Below are 17,594 nucleotides of genomic sequence, written 5' to 3' on the forward strand. Positions count from 1 at the left end.
AAAATTTGGGCTTGTATTTTGTGTGTCTTTTTAATTTTATTTTTCTGATAATTCATTGTTATTCTATTTTACAAAAATACAAAAACAAACAAAAAAAATTTACAAAAATTTTGGTCTGAGGCTGATTGGAAGTTGAAAAAAGAAACCCCTGGTGGTTCCCGTCAGATAGTTTGAGCAGTGCTGGTTCAGGAGACTGAGTTCTGGGGGCCATGTGTGATATAACGGGGTGGACTTGCAGATGAACTGAGGCAGTGGAGCTGGGTGGTGGGGCTGGGATCCAGGCTGAGCTCTTTAGAACCCGGGTGTCCATTCAGTGAAGGAATAACTTTTTCTTCTCCCAGACAGGAGACTCATGGGCAAACCTGCTGGGCAGTTCTCCCCCAGACGGACAGCGGTCCACTGACAGGTCATGAGCTCAGCCAGAAGGGGAGTCATTTCTGACGGATAAGAAACTCCTGATGGCGTGTATGGAGCCCCCTCGCTCTTCATCATCAGGACATCAACAAAAAGGATATTTAGAGTTAAATGTGGAGGCTTACGTTGGGGACTTCCCTGGTGATCCAGTGGTTAAGACTCCATGCAGGAGGCCCAGGTTCAACCCCTGGTCAGGGAACTAGATCCCACATGCCAGCTAAGAGTTTGCATGCCACAACCAAGGTCTTGCTACTGCAACTAAGACCTGGTGCAGCCAGAAAAAAAAAAAGAAAATTCCATCCTGGGAGGGGCCGAAACTACAATTAGGTTGCGTGCATGCATGCTAAGTTGCTCAGTCGTGTCCAGCTGTTTGTGATCCCCTGGAGGAGGGCATGGCAACCCACTCCAGTATACTTGGGAAATCCCATGGATAGAGGAGCCTGGTGGGCTACTGTCCATAGGGGTCGCAAAGAGTCAGATACGATTGAATCACTAACACTTGCAAATTGTGTTGACCAATACGAAAGCCACTAGCCACATAGCACTATTTAAAATAAACTTAATTACAATTGAGTAAAATAAAAATTCTGTTTCTTATTGTACCAGTCACAGTGCAGTGGTCCGTGGCCATAAGTGCCTAGTGGCTGTCGTATTGGACAACTCAGACGCAGGATGGAGCCGTCGACACTGGGACTTATGTTGGGCAGCCCTGGAAGGGCCCCGTCACGGAAGATGCGTGCCCCTACATCTTTGCTTTGTTTAGATTCAAGGGTTGAAATAATGGTGATAAATAGTTGAAAATTTGAGGAGGATAGATTTAGCTTCGTATTAGGAAAATCTTCTGAACAGAAACAGCTGTTCAGAGGTGGCTTGTAGGCAGTGAGTCCCCGTGTTACCAGGAGAATTCAACTCTGGGTGAAGGGCTTTGGTTGTCTTTTCTTCTCTGAAGGCTTCTCCATGCTGTGAAAGGTATTCTTTATAAAACATATATTTTTTCTGTTCTAGCTGCTAAGCGTTGCACTTTCCTTACATGATCACATTCATCATTTTAACAATTCTGCAAGTCAGGGAATAGCATCTATCCCCTTCTTACAGATGAGGAAACAGAATCAGCCAGGTAAGTTGCCCAAGTTCTGGTAAATACAATGGATCAATGAATTTTGTGGGGTCTGATCCCAAGCTTTTAATAGACTCCCTTTAATCTTTTTTTTTAATAGATCTTTAAAAAATATTTATCTATGTATTTGGCCATGTAGAGTCTGCTTTGTGTCCGGTGGGATCTTTTGTTGCAGTGCGTGGATTCTCTAGTTGTGCCACGTGGACTAAGTTACCCTGCGGCATGTGGGGTCTTAGCTCCCAACAGGATAGACAGCTAAGACAGGGATAGAACCCGTGTCTCCTGAATTGCAAGGCACATTCTTAACCACCAGACCACCAGGGAAGCTCCTGCTGTTTAATCTTGAAACTAGCAGATGCCCACTAAATACTGCTTGATTGAACAAACTGCACCAAATATATTAGTTCCTGAGAAACAAACAATATTCTTGGGTGGTTTACATAATATGATCACAACTGAGTGAAAATAAATTATGTATAGAGCAAAGGAATACTAGTGACAAAATATTAATGACAAATATGATGATATATTAATGTCATAGTTAATAGTTCTTGGTAGGATCAGAATTCATTTTTCCTTTTTGAAAAAATACAATAGATACTGCTATTTACTCAACAAAGCAAACTTTACTTAAAAATATCAGGTGGGCACTAAGAGAATTTAGTGAACACATAGAGTTGTAATTAACTGTGTGTGCCTGCTGTCCAACTCTCCTCTGTCCATGGGATTCTCCAGGCAAGAATAGTGGAGTGGGTTGCCGTGCCCTTCTCCAGGGGATATTCCCCACCCAGGGACCGAATCCGTGTCTTCTGTGGCTCTTTGCATTGGCAAGCGGGTTCTTTACCGCTAGCGCCACCTGGGAAGCCCCCCAGTTAACTGTGGCTGAAGGACAAACCACCTTGAACATAGCAGCTGAGGCAGCAAGTTGTTTCTCATGCTTCTGAGGGTGGGCTGGGTAGTTTCTTGGGTGGTCTCCCTGGGCTCACGTCTGCAGCTGCATTCAGCGGGAGGTGAATGAAAATTTCCCATGGCTCTCATTCAGAGCTCTTGTGCAGAACCCAGCTCCCCCCATGGAATCCTTCTGTGCCTTCAGCTCTGGGAGCCTTGCTTCTTGGTGAGACTGGCATCAGGAGACCCTTTGAAAGAGGAGAGTGGGCAATATCCAGAGTAGGCCAGGTTCCCATCTTAGGGCATCCAGACAGAGACTATGGGGTTGGATGGGCCCTCCAGTTAAGGGCCACTCTGCATTGGAGGACTTGTTTTGGTTCAAGCTCATTACAGCGTGGGTGTTCACTGAGCTCAGAGCCTTCAGGTCCACCTGCTGGTCATGAAATTAATACCTTACCGTTGCCAACCATTTTGTCAATTTTTGCCCTGAGCATTTGCAAAGCCTCTTACTTTGGCCCAAAGTTCCAGAGCTGAAGACATAGGGAATTTTCTTATGGAGGTCACCTCACAATGAAAACAATGAATGTTTCTTCAGTGGCCTCCTTTTCTGTCTATTGTTGCATAAATAACTTAAGTGTGTTGGCAGTCATGGCCTCTTCCATATCTCAAACCTTTGGATTGTGAACTCATTTATCTTCCCTCGTGGTTTCAAAGTGGCTGCTGCTCCCCTCTGTAGGCCTAACATTTGCTTTCCAGGCAAGGAGAAAGGCGGACTCACCAAGGGGCAAAGAAAGTGTATTCATCAGGAAGGTACAACTTTCCTAAAGGCCTCATCTGGTAGACCTCTCACTGGCCAGCATCAGAGCCAAGTCCTCTGACCCCGCCAGCTGCAAAGCAGCTGGGAGGAGAGGGTCCTGGGTGGGCTGGGCCCACAATTGGCATGTCCCCCATAGTCATCTTCTCAAGGTGGTCTATATCCATATAATGGGCACCTTCTGCATACCACTGTCTCCCAGACAATCACAACCAGAGACGGAGCTCTGTCTGATATTAGGGATGCTTGTGGGGCTGCTCCAAGCGAGCCTGCATCTACCATTTGCTCCCCAGGCCCTGCTTCTGACAATTACCCTCATTGTTTTTAATTGTCTCTTAAAGACAGAGGACATTTTGGATATCATTCTTTACCCATAGGCTTCCCTCTTGGCTCAGCTGATAGAGAATCTGCTTGCAATGCAGAAGACCTGGGTTTGATCCCTGGGTTGGGAAGATCCCCTGGAGAAGGGAAAGGCTACCCACTCCAGTATTCTGGCCTGGAGAATTCCATGGGCTATACAAGTCCAGGGGTTCGCAAAGAGTCGGACACAACTGAGTGACTTTCAGTTATTTACCCACAAGCACAACTTGGCTTTGCACTTAGTTTGTGCTTAATATGTATTTGTTGATTTTTAGAAATAATTGGATTTCTTTCCTCTCTTGTCTGAAGATCATTCCAGGCTGTTCCAGGGCTGGTCATTGGGAAGAGGCAACAGGACAACAGTTGCTGGAACACAGGGACATTTGCCTTTTCTTCAACGTGGCCAAGCATCATCTTGATGGAAATTGCTTCCAGAGGCTGATGCTTTGTGCTCACATCTCTCTCTCTCCATCTCTCGCTGGGTCTCTATTGGCAGGTGCACCCAGATATACTCAGTAGCTGACTTGGTGACAGAATGAAGTAAAAAACAAAAAAACACAAGCTCTGCCTTTCACCTGATGCCCTCTGCATTCACAGGGCTGTTTAAATAGCCGGGCTTATTAGTGTGTATTTGTCCCTTTCTCTCTCATTCTGCTTAATCATTGTCAGGAGGGTCAGAGAATGGTCTGGATGTTGACAAAAGCCTGGAATAACTAACTTAGGGCTAAACTTCTAACCAGGATTGGGAGGAGGGACAGCTGCTTCCCCAGGGTGCTCGTGGATCCTAATGAACCCTCAGCAACCCTAAGAGCTGCCTGGCATTGGTGGGCCCCCGGCCGATCCGCTGGGGCAGTTTTGTACCACAGATTGATTTGTATGTTCTCATTGTAACCATTCTGAAGCCTCAATTTCCAAGGTCTTCCATGGCACACTATAATTTCAGGATTGACAATGATGCTGACAAGAGTGAAAAGAAAACATATTTAAGGAAACAGGAATTTCTCTCAACCTTTATTTTGACATTCAGCAGTAGATGATGGATGTTTTAAATTACTTCTGATAAGAAGCTATCAGTAGGAGCTATTTTGTTTCACAGATACCTGGCAGGTCAAAAACATACTCAAATTGAACAAATATTCTCAAATTAAGTACGGAGAATAGGGAGGCCGAGTAACTCGTGCCGCCGAAAGAAAGGGAATTTAAAGGGACACAGTCACTGCTGCAGTGAGCCAGACTGCACAGAGACAGACAACTGGGGTGGGCAAAGTGAAACCAGGCTCTGGCTGGTTTAATCTAGAAAGAGCTGGAGCTGCTTAGGAGGAAGCAGAGATCCAGCTCCCAGGCTGTCAGGAGAGCTGGTTGGCTAGGCTGCATGAACAAGTCATTTTAAGGAGCCTTCAGTCTCACATGTTTTTCCCTAGTCACTAAATCTCTGAGGCCTTAGTTTCCCCATTCGTAGAATGTGATGGTAACATCCTCGTCAAAGAGTGAAGGACGTGTGTGCATGAAGCTGCTTCAACAACTGTGATGCTTCACTTTAGTTAAGGACTATCTGCTCTAATAGTAAAGGCGGTTAGGTGTACCTCCTTTGCAAACCATTTTCAAGCTATTAGAAGTTGTAAATTTTGTATATACACAAAATATAGGTATATGGTATATGCATTATTTTAAATAATTGTCACTGTATCCACATTTATTGAGCACCTACTGTGTACCGGGCACTGAGCTTGGTGCAGGAGAAGAAAACCAGTGAGGAAAAGTTCCCATAATGTTGCCTGTTACTGTTCACAAATGATGTTGAGAACTATGGATTTTTTAAATACAAAGAATTTATTTTATTGTTATACTTTATGTAAAGTATACAAAGTATTCCAGTTATTGCTGTCTGCTAGTCTCTTGTGTAGTAATTCATGCATAGGGGACCAAAGGTTCAAGTGGTAAAGGAAGACGGTCTTTTTGTGAATTCACAGGGCATTCACAGGCATCCAGGAAGCAGATTCTAAAATGAAGATTTGGCTTTTTTAGCGCCATCTGCTCGCGCGCCGCCTCCTGCTCCTCCCGCTGCCGCCCTGAGTCGCTGCCTGCGCAGCTCAGGCCGCTCGGCTCCCCGCGCTCGCCACCGGAGAGCTGAGCTGGAAAACGAAATTTGCCATTTTTGAAAATATTTGGCATTTGTACAACATGGCAGACATCGACAACAAAGAACAGTCTGAACTTGATCAAGATTTGGATGATGTTGAAGAAGTAGAAGAAGAAGAAACTGGTGAAGAAACAAAAATCAAAGCGCATCAGCTGACTGTTCAGATGATGCAAAATCCTCAGATTCTTGCAGCCCTTCAAGAAAGACTTGACGGTCTGGTAGAAACACCAACAGGATACGCTGAAAGCTTGCCTAGGGTAGTGAAAAGACGGGTGAATGCTCTCAAAAACCTTCAAGTTAAATGTGCACAGATAGAAGCCAAATTCTATGAGGAAGTTCATGATCTTGAAAGAAAGTATTCTGTTCTTTATCAGCCTCTGTTTGATAAGCGATTTGAGATCATTAATGCCATTTATGAACCTACAGAAGAAGAGTGTGAATGGAAACCAGGTGAGGAAGATGAAATTTCGGAGGAGCTAAAAGAAAAGGCCAAGATTGAAGATGAGAAAAAGGATGAAGAAAAAGAAGATCCCAAGGGAATTCCTGAGTTTTGGTTGACCGTTTTTAAGAATGTTGACTTGCTCAGTGATACGGTTCAGGAACATGATGAGCCTATTCTGAAGTACTTGAAAGATATTAAAGTGAAGTTCTCAGATGCTGGTCAGCCTATGAGTTTTGTCTTAGAATTTCACTTTGAACCCAATGAATATTTCACAAATGAAGTGTTGACAAAGACATATAGGATGAGGTCAGAACCTCAGGGGTCAGATGATTCTGATCCCTTTTCTTTTGATGGACCAGAAATTATGGGTTGTACAGGGTGCCAGATAGATTGTAAAAAAGGGAAGAATGTCACTTTGAAAACGATTAAGAAGAAGCAGAAACACAAGGGACGTGGGACAGTTCGTACTGTGACCAAAACAGTTTCTAATGACTCTTTCTTTAATTTTTTTGCCCCTCCTGAAGTTCCTGAGACTGGAGATCTGGATGATGATTCTGAAGCTATCCTCGCTGCAGACTTTGAAATTGGTCACTTTTTACGTGAGCATATAATCCCAAGATCAGTGTTATACTTTACTGGAGAAGCTATTGAAGATGATGACGATGATTATGATGAAGAAGGTGAAGAAGCGGATGAGGAAGGGGAAGAAGAAGGAGATGAAGAAAATGATCCAGACTGTGACCCAAAGAAGGATCAAAACCCAGCAGAGTGCAAGCAGCAGTGAAGCAGGATGTATGAGGTCTGAGGATAACCTGCACTGATCTACCTTCTGCTTCCATGGAAAGGATGAATTTACATCATTTGACAAGCCTATTTCAAGTTTTTTGTTGTTTGTTTGTTTGCTCATTTTTGTTTTTGCATCCTAAAATAAAAATGTCATATAATTTTAGTTCTCAAAAAAAAAAAGTAAATAAAATGAAGATTTGAGTGCAAGATGTTTATATTGGAGAATGGATGTGTGAGCACATGGAAATGACCAGGGGTTGGGGGGTTACCTCTGTGTGTGTGTGTGTGTATATGTGTGTTCCAGTATGTTTGGGAAGGGGAACTCTATAGCCACGCAGATGGGGCTTGGTGGACACCTTATACATTTGGCTTTTTAGCTATTAATAAATTGACCATATTTATACATATTTATACTGAAAGTGGGGCTTCCCTCGTGGCTCAGAGGTTAAAGTGTCTGCCTGCAATGTGGGAGACCCAGGTTCGATCCCTGGGTCGGGAAGATCCCCTGGAGAAGGAAATGGCAACCCACTCCAGGATTCTTGCCTGGAGAACCCCATGGACAGAGAAGCCTGGTGGGCTACAGTCCATGGGGTCGCAAAGAGTTGGACACGACTGAGCGACTTCACTTACTTACTTACTTACTTATACTGAAAATGAAAGTCATTCAGTCATGTCCAACTCTTTGCGACCCCATGGACCATACAGTCCATGGAATTCTCCAGGCCATAATACTGGAGTGAGTAGCTGTTCCCTTCTCTGGGGGATCTTCCCAACCCAGGGATCGAACCCAGATCTCCTGCATTGCAGGCAGATTCTTTATCAGCTGAGCCACAAGGGCAACCTATATTTATACCCCACTGCTGATAAAGCTGAAACACTCTGGCTGGACACTAACATGTAACTGCAAAATATTCGGTGGGTTTTGAGTATAAAAATCCCTAATGTAGATCAGGAATAAACCCTAATATGGTAAGCTGATCCCATTTGCCTGAGAATGACTAAGAATCAAGCAGGTGACCTCGCTTGGGCCAGTGAGATGTGGGCAGGGCTGGATGCTTTGCAGGGAAATTTTCCTTTCTCTTAAAAAAAGAAAAAATCCTGTTTATTATTGAAGGAACAAACATTGGAAACGACCTATCTTTTGTTATGTGAGATCATGTATTTTCTTTATTGTTGGAGCCGAGTTGGACTTTCTGTGACTTGAGAGTATCCTAACATAGACATGTTCTTTGAGCACCCACAATGTATCAAGCAGAATGAGAAGCATGTTCGGAGCATTACTTCATTTAACTTCACACATTTTCTCTAGAGGCAGATATTGTTGTCTTTACTGATGAGGACCTTAAGGTCCATGAAGGTGAAGTAAGTTGTTGAAGTCACAGAAAATGACCAAGCTAGGATTTGAGCCTGGATTTTCCAACTCTAGAGCTTGGATTCTGAAATTATGGCTGTACTCTTCTCTGAAGGGACAAAAATCATCATAATAGGACAGATTTCCTTATTTAAAAAGTTTGAATAAAGGGTCTGATACATAAAACCATCATATGATGAATTAAAAAGCAACTGGCCTCATCAGGAAACTTTTGCAACATGTAACTACACGGATGGATGATAGACAAAAGGTTAAGAGCCTTAATATAGAAACAGATTTTACAAGTAAAAGAAATTTGTCAGAATTTTCAACAGAAAAAAAGAAAATTGAAAAAAATTATATTTTCAATGGGCAAAAGGAGAAATACATTTGACCACTGAATAAAAGAAATAACCTTAATCAAAAACATAAATAAACAGGGACCAATGTGCATATAAAATTGGTAATGAGGAAAGAAAAGTGTGTTAATAGCTAGTGCTGGCAAGGAAGCAGTGAATTTAGCATTCTCATAAACTGCTATATATAAAAATTGGTATCTTGACGCTTGTCTTAAATGAAAAAATTTTTCTTTTCATTCAGTGGTTTCAACTTCTAGGAACTTACTCTAATGAGAGATGTGCCCAATACTTTATGCTCAAAGATGTGCAAACCACAATTATAGTATAAAAATTGGATACAGTCTACATGTTCAAGGATTGAAGAGCAGAGTACATCGTGGCTTGGCGGGCTGGTCCATTGTGTCACCCAGGAGTGATTCCATATCCCACAGGGAGGAAGGCTGTTGGGGCTGAAGCTCAGGCTCCATGGGTCCATCAGTTTTGCATCCTCTAGCCTTCAGATTGCATCTTTGGTCCTGATGTTGTTGTCTCCTGGGACAAGAAGTTGAACAGCTTCAGCTTCACGTGTTTCACAGCAGGAAAACGGAAGAGTCAGGGGCTGTGTTTGCATCAGGAGAGCAGCGTTTCCCCAGCCAGCCCTGGCTGACTCCCATTTCCACCCCACAGGCCAGAACTGTGCTTGGCTAATATTTCAGCAAGGGTCACCATCCCTTTTGTCCCATGATGGACTCCTGCCCAGAGGAGACTCTTCTGAGTTCTGTTTTATTGAACCATGTATGTGTTCCTAGGGAAGCACACACTTCCATCATAGTAACTTTGTGGCGGGGGTCTGATACCTAGTAGGACATGCCTTCCACATCATTCCTTAGGAGAAATCATGTCTCCTCTGGCACTTGAGTGTTCAAGAGCCATCTTAAGGTTCCCCCTTCTCCTTTCAGAATATGATGGTAATGGTACTAACTTAGGGGTTAATTTGGCCAATATCACACAATAGAGTGCTCTCAGAATAGTCACTGGACCTGTTCTAATTTACTTAGTGAATCACTTACTTCAAATCTTTGACCTATTTCTGTTTTACCAGTTATAAATAGCACTTGAACAATCACCCTTGTATATAAATCTTGCAAAAATCTCTGATGATTTTCCCACTATGAATGCCTACATGATAATTCTAAAAAGTTGTTGGGTCAAAGTGTATGCCACATTTTAAGGCTTTTTTACACATATTGTTGAATTTCCCTCCAGAAAGGCTTAAACCATGATTAGTTGCTAGTGGTAAAGAGCACACTTGCCAAGGCAGGAGATGCGTGTTCAACCCCTGGGTCGGGAAGATCCCCTGGAGGAGGAGATGGCAACCCTTTCCAGTATTCCTGCCTGGAGAATCCCACGGACAGAGGAGCCTGGCGGGCTACAGTCCATGGGGTCGCACAGAGTGGGCCATGACTGAAGCGACTGAGCATGAGCACAGTAAGATTTAAAATGTTTCTGCCAGCCTGGTATGTTGTTTTCATCTTAATGTATTGTTAATGCACTGAATCACACTTGTGTACTATATTTTATTGTCCTTATCATATAAAATTAGTATTTTGGGGGGTGAGAGGATGGCCTCAGGGGGAGGGGATATATGTGTACTTGTAGCTGATTCACCTCATTACACAGCAGAAACCAACACAACATCATAAAGCTATTATCCTCCCACTAAAAATAAATTTTAAAATCAATTATATTAAAAAAGCTAGAAAAAAAAAAAAGAATCTGGAAACTCTTTATGTACTGAAATAGAAAGACTTCCAGTTCATAGCATTAAGTAAAAAAAAAACAAAACACCACAAGAAAAAATTTGTTTTTTGTAAAGAGCTCTTACAGGGGAAAAAACACACACACAGAAAAGAATACTGTCCTATCTTGTTTGTCCACTGGATGTTTAATAATTCTAGTGAATTGATGAGAGAGAAGCCTTGGACTTTGGAGGGTCCATAGCAAAGATGCGCTCGGGAAGTGAAGGGCCAAGTGTCCCAGGGCCGAATGAGACGGAGACGGTGATGGGGCTCCAGGGTCCAGCCACATTCCTACAGGTGGCGTTTGCTGAGCTCTGGCTGATTTTCAAGGCCTGAGATGCCCTCTGAGGCTGGAGCTGTGTGTCATCCCAAAGGAATAGGTTCATACTTGGAATTCAGATGCCATGATGAGTACTGTTAAAAAGACCTTTTAGGGGGCTGGCTACCACTTCTGTCTATTCTTAAAAAAAACAATTACTCTTAACTGTGTAAAATGCATGGAACATAAAACTCACCACCTAACATTATACATTTTATCTTCACATTGGTGTCCACCTCTCACCCCCGCCCTCCTCCTGACGCTTCTCATTATTCTACTGTGTAGAATACTGTACTCTGTACCTGGTAAACAACAAATCCCCATTTCTTACACCCCCTCCAAGCCCTGGCATCCATCATTCTACTTTCTGACTCTGAGTTTGCCTTTTAGGTACCTCATGTTAGCGCAAACATACAGTATTTGTCCTTTTGTGACAGGCTTATTTCACCCAGCAGAATGTCCTCCAGGTTCATCCCTGCTACAGCCTGTGTCAGAGTTTCCCTCTTTTTTTTTTTTTTTTAAGGCTGAATAATATTCCTGTTTACTCTTCTCATCCCCTCTGGGGACTCAGAGGCCTTGTAAGTTGGTGGAGATGACTGGGGTGTGCGTGACACCCAACCCCAGACAGAACTTATGGGAAATCTCCTGGCCTGAGGGCCCCAACCTGCCAAACGGCAGCATCACACTCTGTTGGCCCTTTCTCTCTCCTGTCCACACCTGCGCCTCTTGGGTCCCCAAGGGAGACCAGTGCTCCTCTCTCAAGTCATCGGGAAGGATTGCTGGGCTGAGAGGTGCCCTTGGGTGTCCCCTGAACCCTTTCAGAGGCCAAACGCGTGGTTTTTCTGTAAACAGGGCATCTGTCTTTTTTGGGGTGGTGGTAATGCAGTTTGTTACAGTACAGAGATGATAAAGAGAGGTGCAAAGGGCAGCTGTAAAGGAAAATATCTATTATGAAGTGGGAATTCCTTTTCTTTTTTAAATGTAGAGATTGAGTACATTTTTTTTTTAAATCCACATACACCTCTTTAGATAAATAAGCCCCCTGAAATGGAATGGCCATTCTCTCGCAAGTTCTTAGTCCTGAAAAGGGTTTTTTTTAAAAAAGAGTATTTTTCCTGCTTCCTCCTCCCATGAAGCTGAATGAGTTTATTTATCCAGCTCTCACCTTAGGTGTGAACTTTAAATTAAACACTTACAGCATTATCAATTAATGTAAGAGAAAACCATCCAAGGAGGGGAGTGAGCCGGCTGGAAACCCCTGGGGGGAGAATTGAATGCAGATAAAAGGGGTTCAACAACATGATCTTCCTGTCCTGTACTCCAGGGAGATTTTCCTTGAACTGGTTCACGTAGTCAAAAGCCGTCCATTCTTTTCTGAAGGACGGTGGAGATAATTTTAATCATAATGGAGACTATATGCGTGCAAGTCTTTAGAAGGATGAACAGAGAGAGTTGGCGTGGCGAAGGGTTTGTAGCTGGCCGGCTTTACAGCCTGCATTAACAGGCAGAATCTACCCTCACCGATGCCCTGGATGACTAAGAAAAGTGGCGCGAGGCTCTATGAGAGGCCACGGATGTTAAGCATGTTAACATTTCCATTATGTCTAAAAGCAGAAAATGGAACAAATAATGCAGGTTGGGTTTTCTCCCCCCGCTCCTCTAATGTATGCCAGAATGTCACAGGAACTCATTGTCTGCGATGAATACAAAAATATGGGCAATTCAGGCCAAACAATGCAAACGCCTGTGATTCCATAAAAGCATCTCACTCGCATTAAGTTCATCTGGCTTGGTTTTACCCTTATTTATTCCTCCCCAATAAGGCTGTTTCTCGACTAGTGTGATCTTGAAAGTTTAAGCTGCGCCCAGAATGGCTTCTCCTCTTCCTTCCGGCTTTCTCGGTGTTTATATTCTAAAATCGAGAGAATGCGGAATGAAATAAAATTGAACTGTCGTATTTGTTTTTCTCACCTCTTCTCTCAGGCCAAATGCTGTCTGGTTTTGACACTCACCTCCTAATCATTTTCACAGGATGCAGAGGCATGGGTCGCAGCCGTGAGCCTAAGCAGTGGTCCGTTGGCTCTTTGACACCAAGCACTTGCTTGGATGCTCTGCTGATGGCCCAGTGCAGGGCAGACACGCAGCCCTACTCAGTTCTGAGCCTTAGAAGGAGGCTGGGTGGTCTTTTCTGTCTCCCAGGGTTCCTGCTCTTAGAGGAAAGGATTTCAAGATGGAGTCACTTAGGACTCAAGTGATTTTGAACTTGAACTGAGATTTGCAGTCTGCTGCAAAGATGGGTGTGAAGTGGAGGCTCTCCCAAGGGTCACAGGGATGAGGGCAGGGGACAGAAGTGAAAGGAGAGGACATCTGAGCTTGGGGGAGACTTGGTCATGTTACTTCCTGCCCCTCTTTAGAATCGACGGACAGTTGGGTACGGAAAAAAATCACAGAAACCCTCCTTTCCTCTGGTTCATGTATCCCTGGTCCCTGGAGACCAAAGTTGGTGCCAGCTAGATGGCTTCTGGCTTTAAACACGGTACCCAAGACTTCACAAAGGTCTTCTCTCTGCCTCAAAGAATCAAAACCTTTGGGCCGACCCATACATAAACCTGCAGAAAACTGCACGCTTTCAACCCCAAAGAACAAGCCACCCTCTCTGCAGAGCGTTCCCCTGTTTCTCACCCCTGCAGGCTTTCTTTTCACTTGGCTGGTCCTTCCTGCTCTCGACTCATTAAGCAAGCGGCATCCAGGGCTGCCCTCTGCCTTCTCCCCTTTCTCTCTGGGGACATGGCAGTGCTCACAGATTTCTTGAGGCCTCAAACTCAAGGAAGCAAGATGTGCTGAAGGCTGGAGGCCCAGCGGGTTCCAGCAGGAGGTGAGCAGAGTTGGGGAGGGGCGAGATCTAGGAAGGAGAGGGGAACACTGAGGCAAGGAGTTCTCAGGAAGCCCGGAAGATGCTTTTTTAGAAGCCCAGCCTTGCTGTAGCTGCTCCCCTCCCAGAGTCCTTCCTGCTCCCCGAAACACAGGACCAAGCTCTCATTCCAACAGCAAGACCCCAGGGCCTGGCCCCAGTCCTGGCTCTGGATTCCTCCTCCACTGACTCCCAGATCGACATGAACACTCTCAGCTTCCTTTCTGCCATAACTTGGCCTTTTCCTATCACCTGCGGCCTTGACCCGAGAATCTTCTCCATCCCCCAAGTCCGTCTCAAATGCCACCTCCCTCAGGGACCGGTCCTTCCCCTGGGGGAAACATGATGTCTTCCTACCCCCTCAGCCCGGACACCCCCTCCTCAGGCATCAGGATGTCTGCTTCATGGTTTTCCAAGCTCCTTTGAGGATGTATAAAGATTCTGTCCTCGCCTTTGTATCTGCCACACCAGTGACTCTCAGGTCTGAAGGTCCTCGGCCCACTGTCTGAAGTTGTTGAACTGCATTACAGGCCGCCTGGAAGTTATCCAAATACTCAGTGTCATAGCCCAGCGCCCTTTCTCAACAAGCTCCCAACCTCCTTGCTGAAGAAAGGGAGCATGTGCCTGTGACTGAATCCCAGCTCCAGCCAGTTATTTTGCAATTTCTCCCTCACTTCTGCACATTTGCTCTGTAACGAGCTCCCCAGCCAACCTGACTCAGGGGGTTTTGGAATCAGTGCTTCATATTTGGTTTTGGACCCAGCTATTTCCAGTCTAATTTCCCTTTGATTCCTAAACAGCCAAATCCAAGATCGAGTCCCTCCTTTAGACCAGGACTCTTCACCACTGAAGATACGCAAAAGCTCATGTTCCAAGCTTTGAAAGGTTCTGGATAATTTCAGGAGTGGATCTAATGTAAGGTTTCCTAAATGCACTGCTTTGCAAGGGGAGGCCCTCTTTGAGATAGGATGGAACAGCGTTTTAAGGATGGAGGGCCTGGAGAGCTTACCTCCTGATAGATGTTATCTATCTTTCTTCATTTCACCCATGAGAAAACCCAGATCCATGTTGGTGAAATGATTTGCTCAAGGTCTCAGAAGATTTCGGGAAGAACCACATCCATAAACCTAGTTTAATAATTTGGGGTCTAGCACTTATCCTCCCTGCCTGTGTTTATAAATAATTTTGTAAATAAGAATTATCTCATCAGGACCGAGTTCTCACACTCCACCAAGCTGCGTGGGGGGCCCAGGTGAGAGCTCCACATGGGAAGGGATGGGGTGCCTGCACCAAGCTGACTGCCTCCTTTACCAAGTGAACCGCCTGCACCCAAGTTCTGATCTCTGGAGCTGCTTGGGGACCCAAAGGAAGACAGGTGCAGAAGGTGAACTCACAGGCTCAATTCTATCTACTTGCTAGGTCAGCCATGGCCAGGCAGATGGTGTGTCCTGGGTGCCAGATGCTTGTAGTTTTATTAAGATTTTTGGGTCACATTTATTATAACTTTTTTACAATACAATTCACTCTTTTTAGTGTACAGTTCAATGAATGTCTGACTAATGCACATATTAGTTATGCAACCACCACCAAAATCAAGATACGGAGCAGTCCCAGTTCAGTTCAGTCGCTCAGTTGTGTCCGACTCTTCGTGACCTCATGAATTACAGCACGCCAGGCCTCCCTGTCCATCACCAACACCTGGAGTTCACTCAAACTCATGTCCATTGAGTCGGTGATGCCATCCTCTGTCGTCCCCTTCTCCTCCTGCCCCCAATCCCTCCCAGAATCAGGGTCTTTTCCAATGAGTCAACTCTTCGCATGAGGTGGCCAAAGTATTGGAGTTTCAGCTTTAGTATCAGTCCTTCCACAGAACACCCAGGACTGATCTCCTTTAGGATGGATTGGTTGGATCTCCTTGCAGTCCAAGGGACTCTCAAGAGTCTTCTCCAACACCACAGTTCAAAAGCATCAATTCTTTGGTGCTCAGCTTTCTTCACAGCCCAACTCTCACGTCCATCCATGACTACTGGAAAAAGCATAGCCTTGACTAGACGGACCTTTGTTGGCAAAGTAATGTCTCTGCTTTTTAATATGCTGTCTAAGTTGGTCATAACTTTCCTTCCAAAGAGTAAGCGTCTTTTGATTTCATGGCTGCAATCACCATCTGCAGTGATGGAGCAGTCCCATCACCCCCCAAAATTCCCTCATGACAATTTCCAGTGAAACACCAACCACCCCAGCCCCTGGTGACCTCTGATCTGCAGGTGGCTTTTCCAGAATGTCACAGAAATGGAGTCATACTGTACAGAGCTGGAAGAGTCTCTTACTTAGCCCCAGGCATCTGAGATTCCCTCAGGTTGCTGAGTGCATGGCTAACTTGTTCTTTTAATTGCTGAGTCATTTGCCATGGTGTTGTTGGATCACAGTTTGTTCCTCATTCACCTGTAGAACACTTGGGTTGTTCCCTGATCATTATGAGTAAAAACTACAGTGAACATTGTGAAGAGTTGACTCATTGGAAATGACTCTGATGCTGGGAGGGATTGGGGGCAGGAGGAGAAGGGGACGACAGAGGATGAGATGGCTGGATGGCATCACTGACTCGATGGACATGAGTTTGAGTGAACTCTGGGAGTTGGTGATGGACAGGGAGGCCTAGTGTGCTGCGATTCATGGGATCGCAAAGAGTCGGACACAACTGAGCGACTGAACTGAACTGAACAGTGAACATTTGCGTGTGGGTTTTTGTGTGAACATAATTTTTCATTTCTCGCCGGTAAATACTGAGAGGGAAACCTGGATCATATGATAAGTATTTGTTTAACATGATAAGAAACTGCCAAGCTGTTTATGAATGAAATCCCACTTGTTTTGGGTCCTCCCCAGCGCTGTGCATATGTGCACGCTCAGTCACGTCCAACTCTTCGCCACCCCATGGACTGCAGCCCACCAGGCTCCTCTATCCATGGGATTCTCCAGGCAAGAATACTGCAGTCGGTTGCTATTTCCTTTTCCAGGGGATCTTCCTGACCCAGGGATGGAACCCAAGTCTCCTGCTTGGCAGGCAGTTTCTTTACCATCTGAGTCTCCAGGGAAGCCCTCACCAGCACTAGGAGTTATAGATTTTATTAACTTCACGTCTTGTAGTATAAGTGTAGTGGGATCTCACCATGAGTTTATTCTGCATTTTTCTCATGACTAATGATGCTGAGCCCCTGTTTCAGAGGGGTTATTGGCTGTTTGCATATCCTGTTTGGTAAATGTTTATTCAAATCTACTCCCCATTTAAAAACCTTGAGGTGTTTGTTTTGATGCCAGTTCTTTGGAATTTTCAAGAGAATCAGAAATTGAGAATTGTTTTTATATGAAATCTTTTGATTTTTAAAAATAAGACCAAGTTTAAGAGATTTACAGAGATTATGTGTCATCTCCCAGGCAACAGTACTGGGTTTTCAACCCCAAATCTGACCCGAGGTCTAATGCCCCTGCCCCTATACCAGGGAAATGCCAATAGTAAAGTAAGTGGGTGGGACTTCACCTTCCAATGCAGGGGGTGGGGGTTTGATCCCTAGTAGGGGAGTTAAGATCCCACATGCCTCTTAGCCAAAAAACCAAAACATAGAACAGAAACAATGCTGTAACAAATTCAATTAAGTCTTTAAAAATGGTCCGCGTAGGCCTTCCCTGGTGGTGCAGTGGATAAGAAATCCACCTGCCGATGCAAGGGACACTGGTCCAATCTCTGCTCAGGAAGATTCCACGTGCCATGGACCAGCTAAGCCTGTGCCCCACAATGACCGAGTCTGCACATTGCAGCTACTGAAGCCCAAGGACCCTAGAGCCCGTGTTCTGTAGGAAGAGTGAAGTGAAGTGAGGTGAAGTCGCTCAGTCGTGTCCGACTCTTTGCGACCCCAT

At 44.7% G+C, this 17,594-nt stretch overlaps 1 pseudogene; it reads left to right on the forward strand.

Moving 5' to 3' along the window:
• The first annotated feature begins 5,607 nt into the window (after window positions 1-5,607).
• Window positions 5,608-7,124, forward strand: LOC614124 (nucleosome assembly protein 1-like 1; annotated as a pseudogene).
• Window positions 7,125-17,594: the final 10,470 nt, after the last annotated feature.

This window comes from Bos taurus, chromosome 13 (genome assembly GCF_002263795.3).
Source record: "Bos taurus isolate L1 Dominette 01449 registration number 42190680 breed Hereford chromosome 13, ARS-UCD2.0, whole genome shotgun sequence".
NCBI lineage: Eukaryota > Metazoa > Chordata > Mammalia > Artiodactyla > Bovidae > Bos > Bos taurus.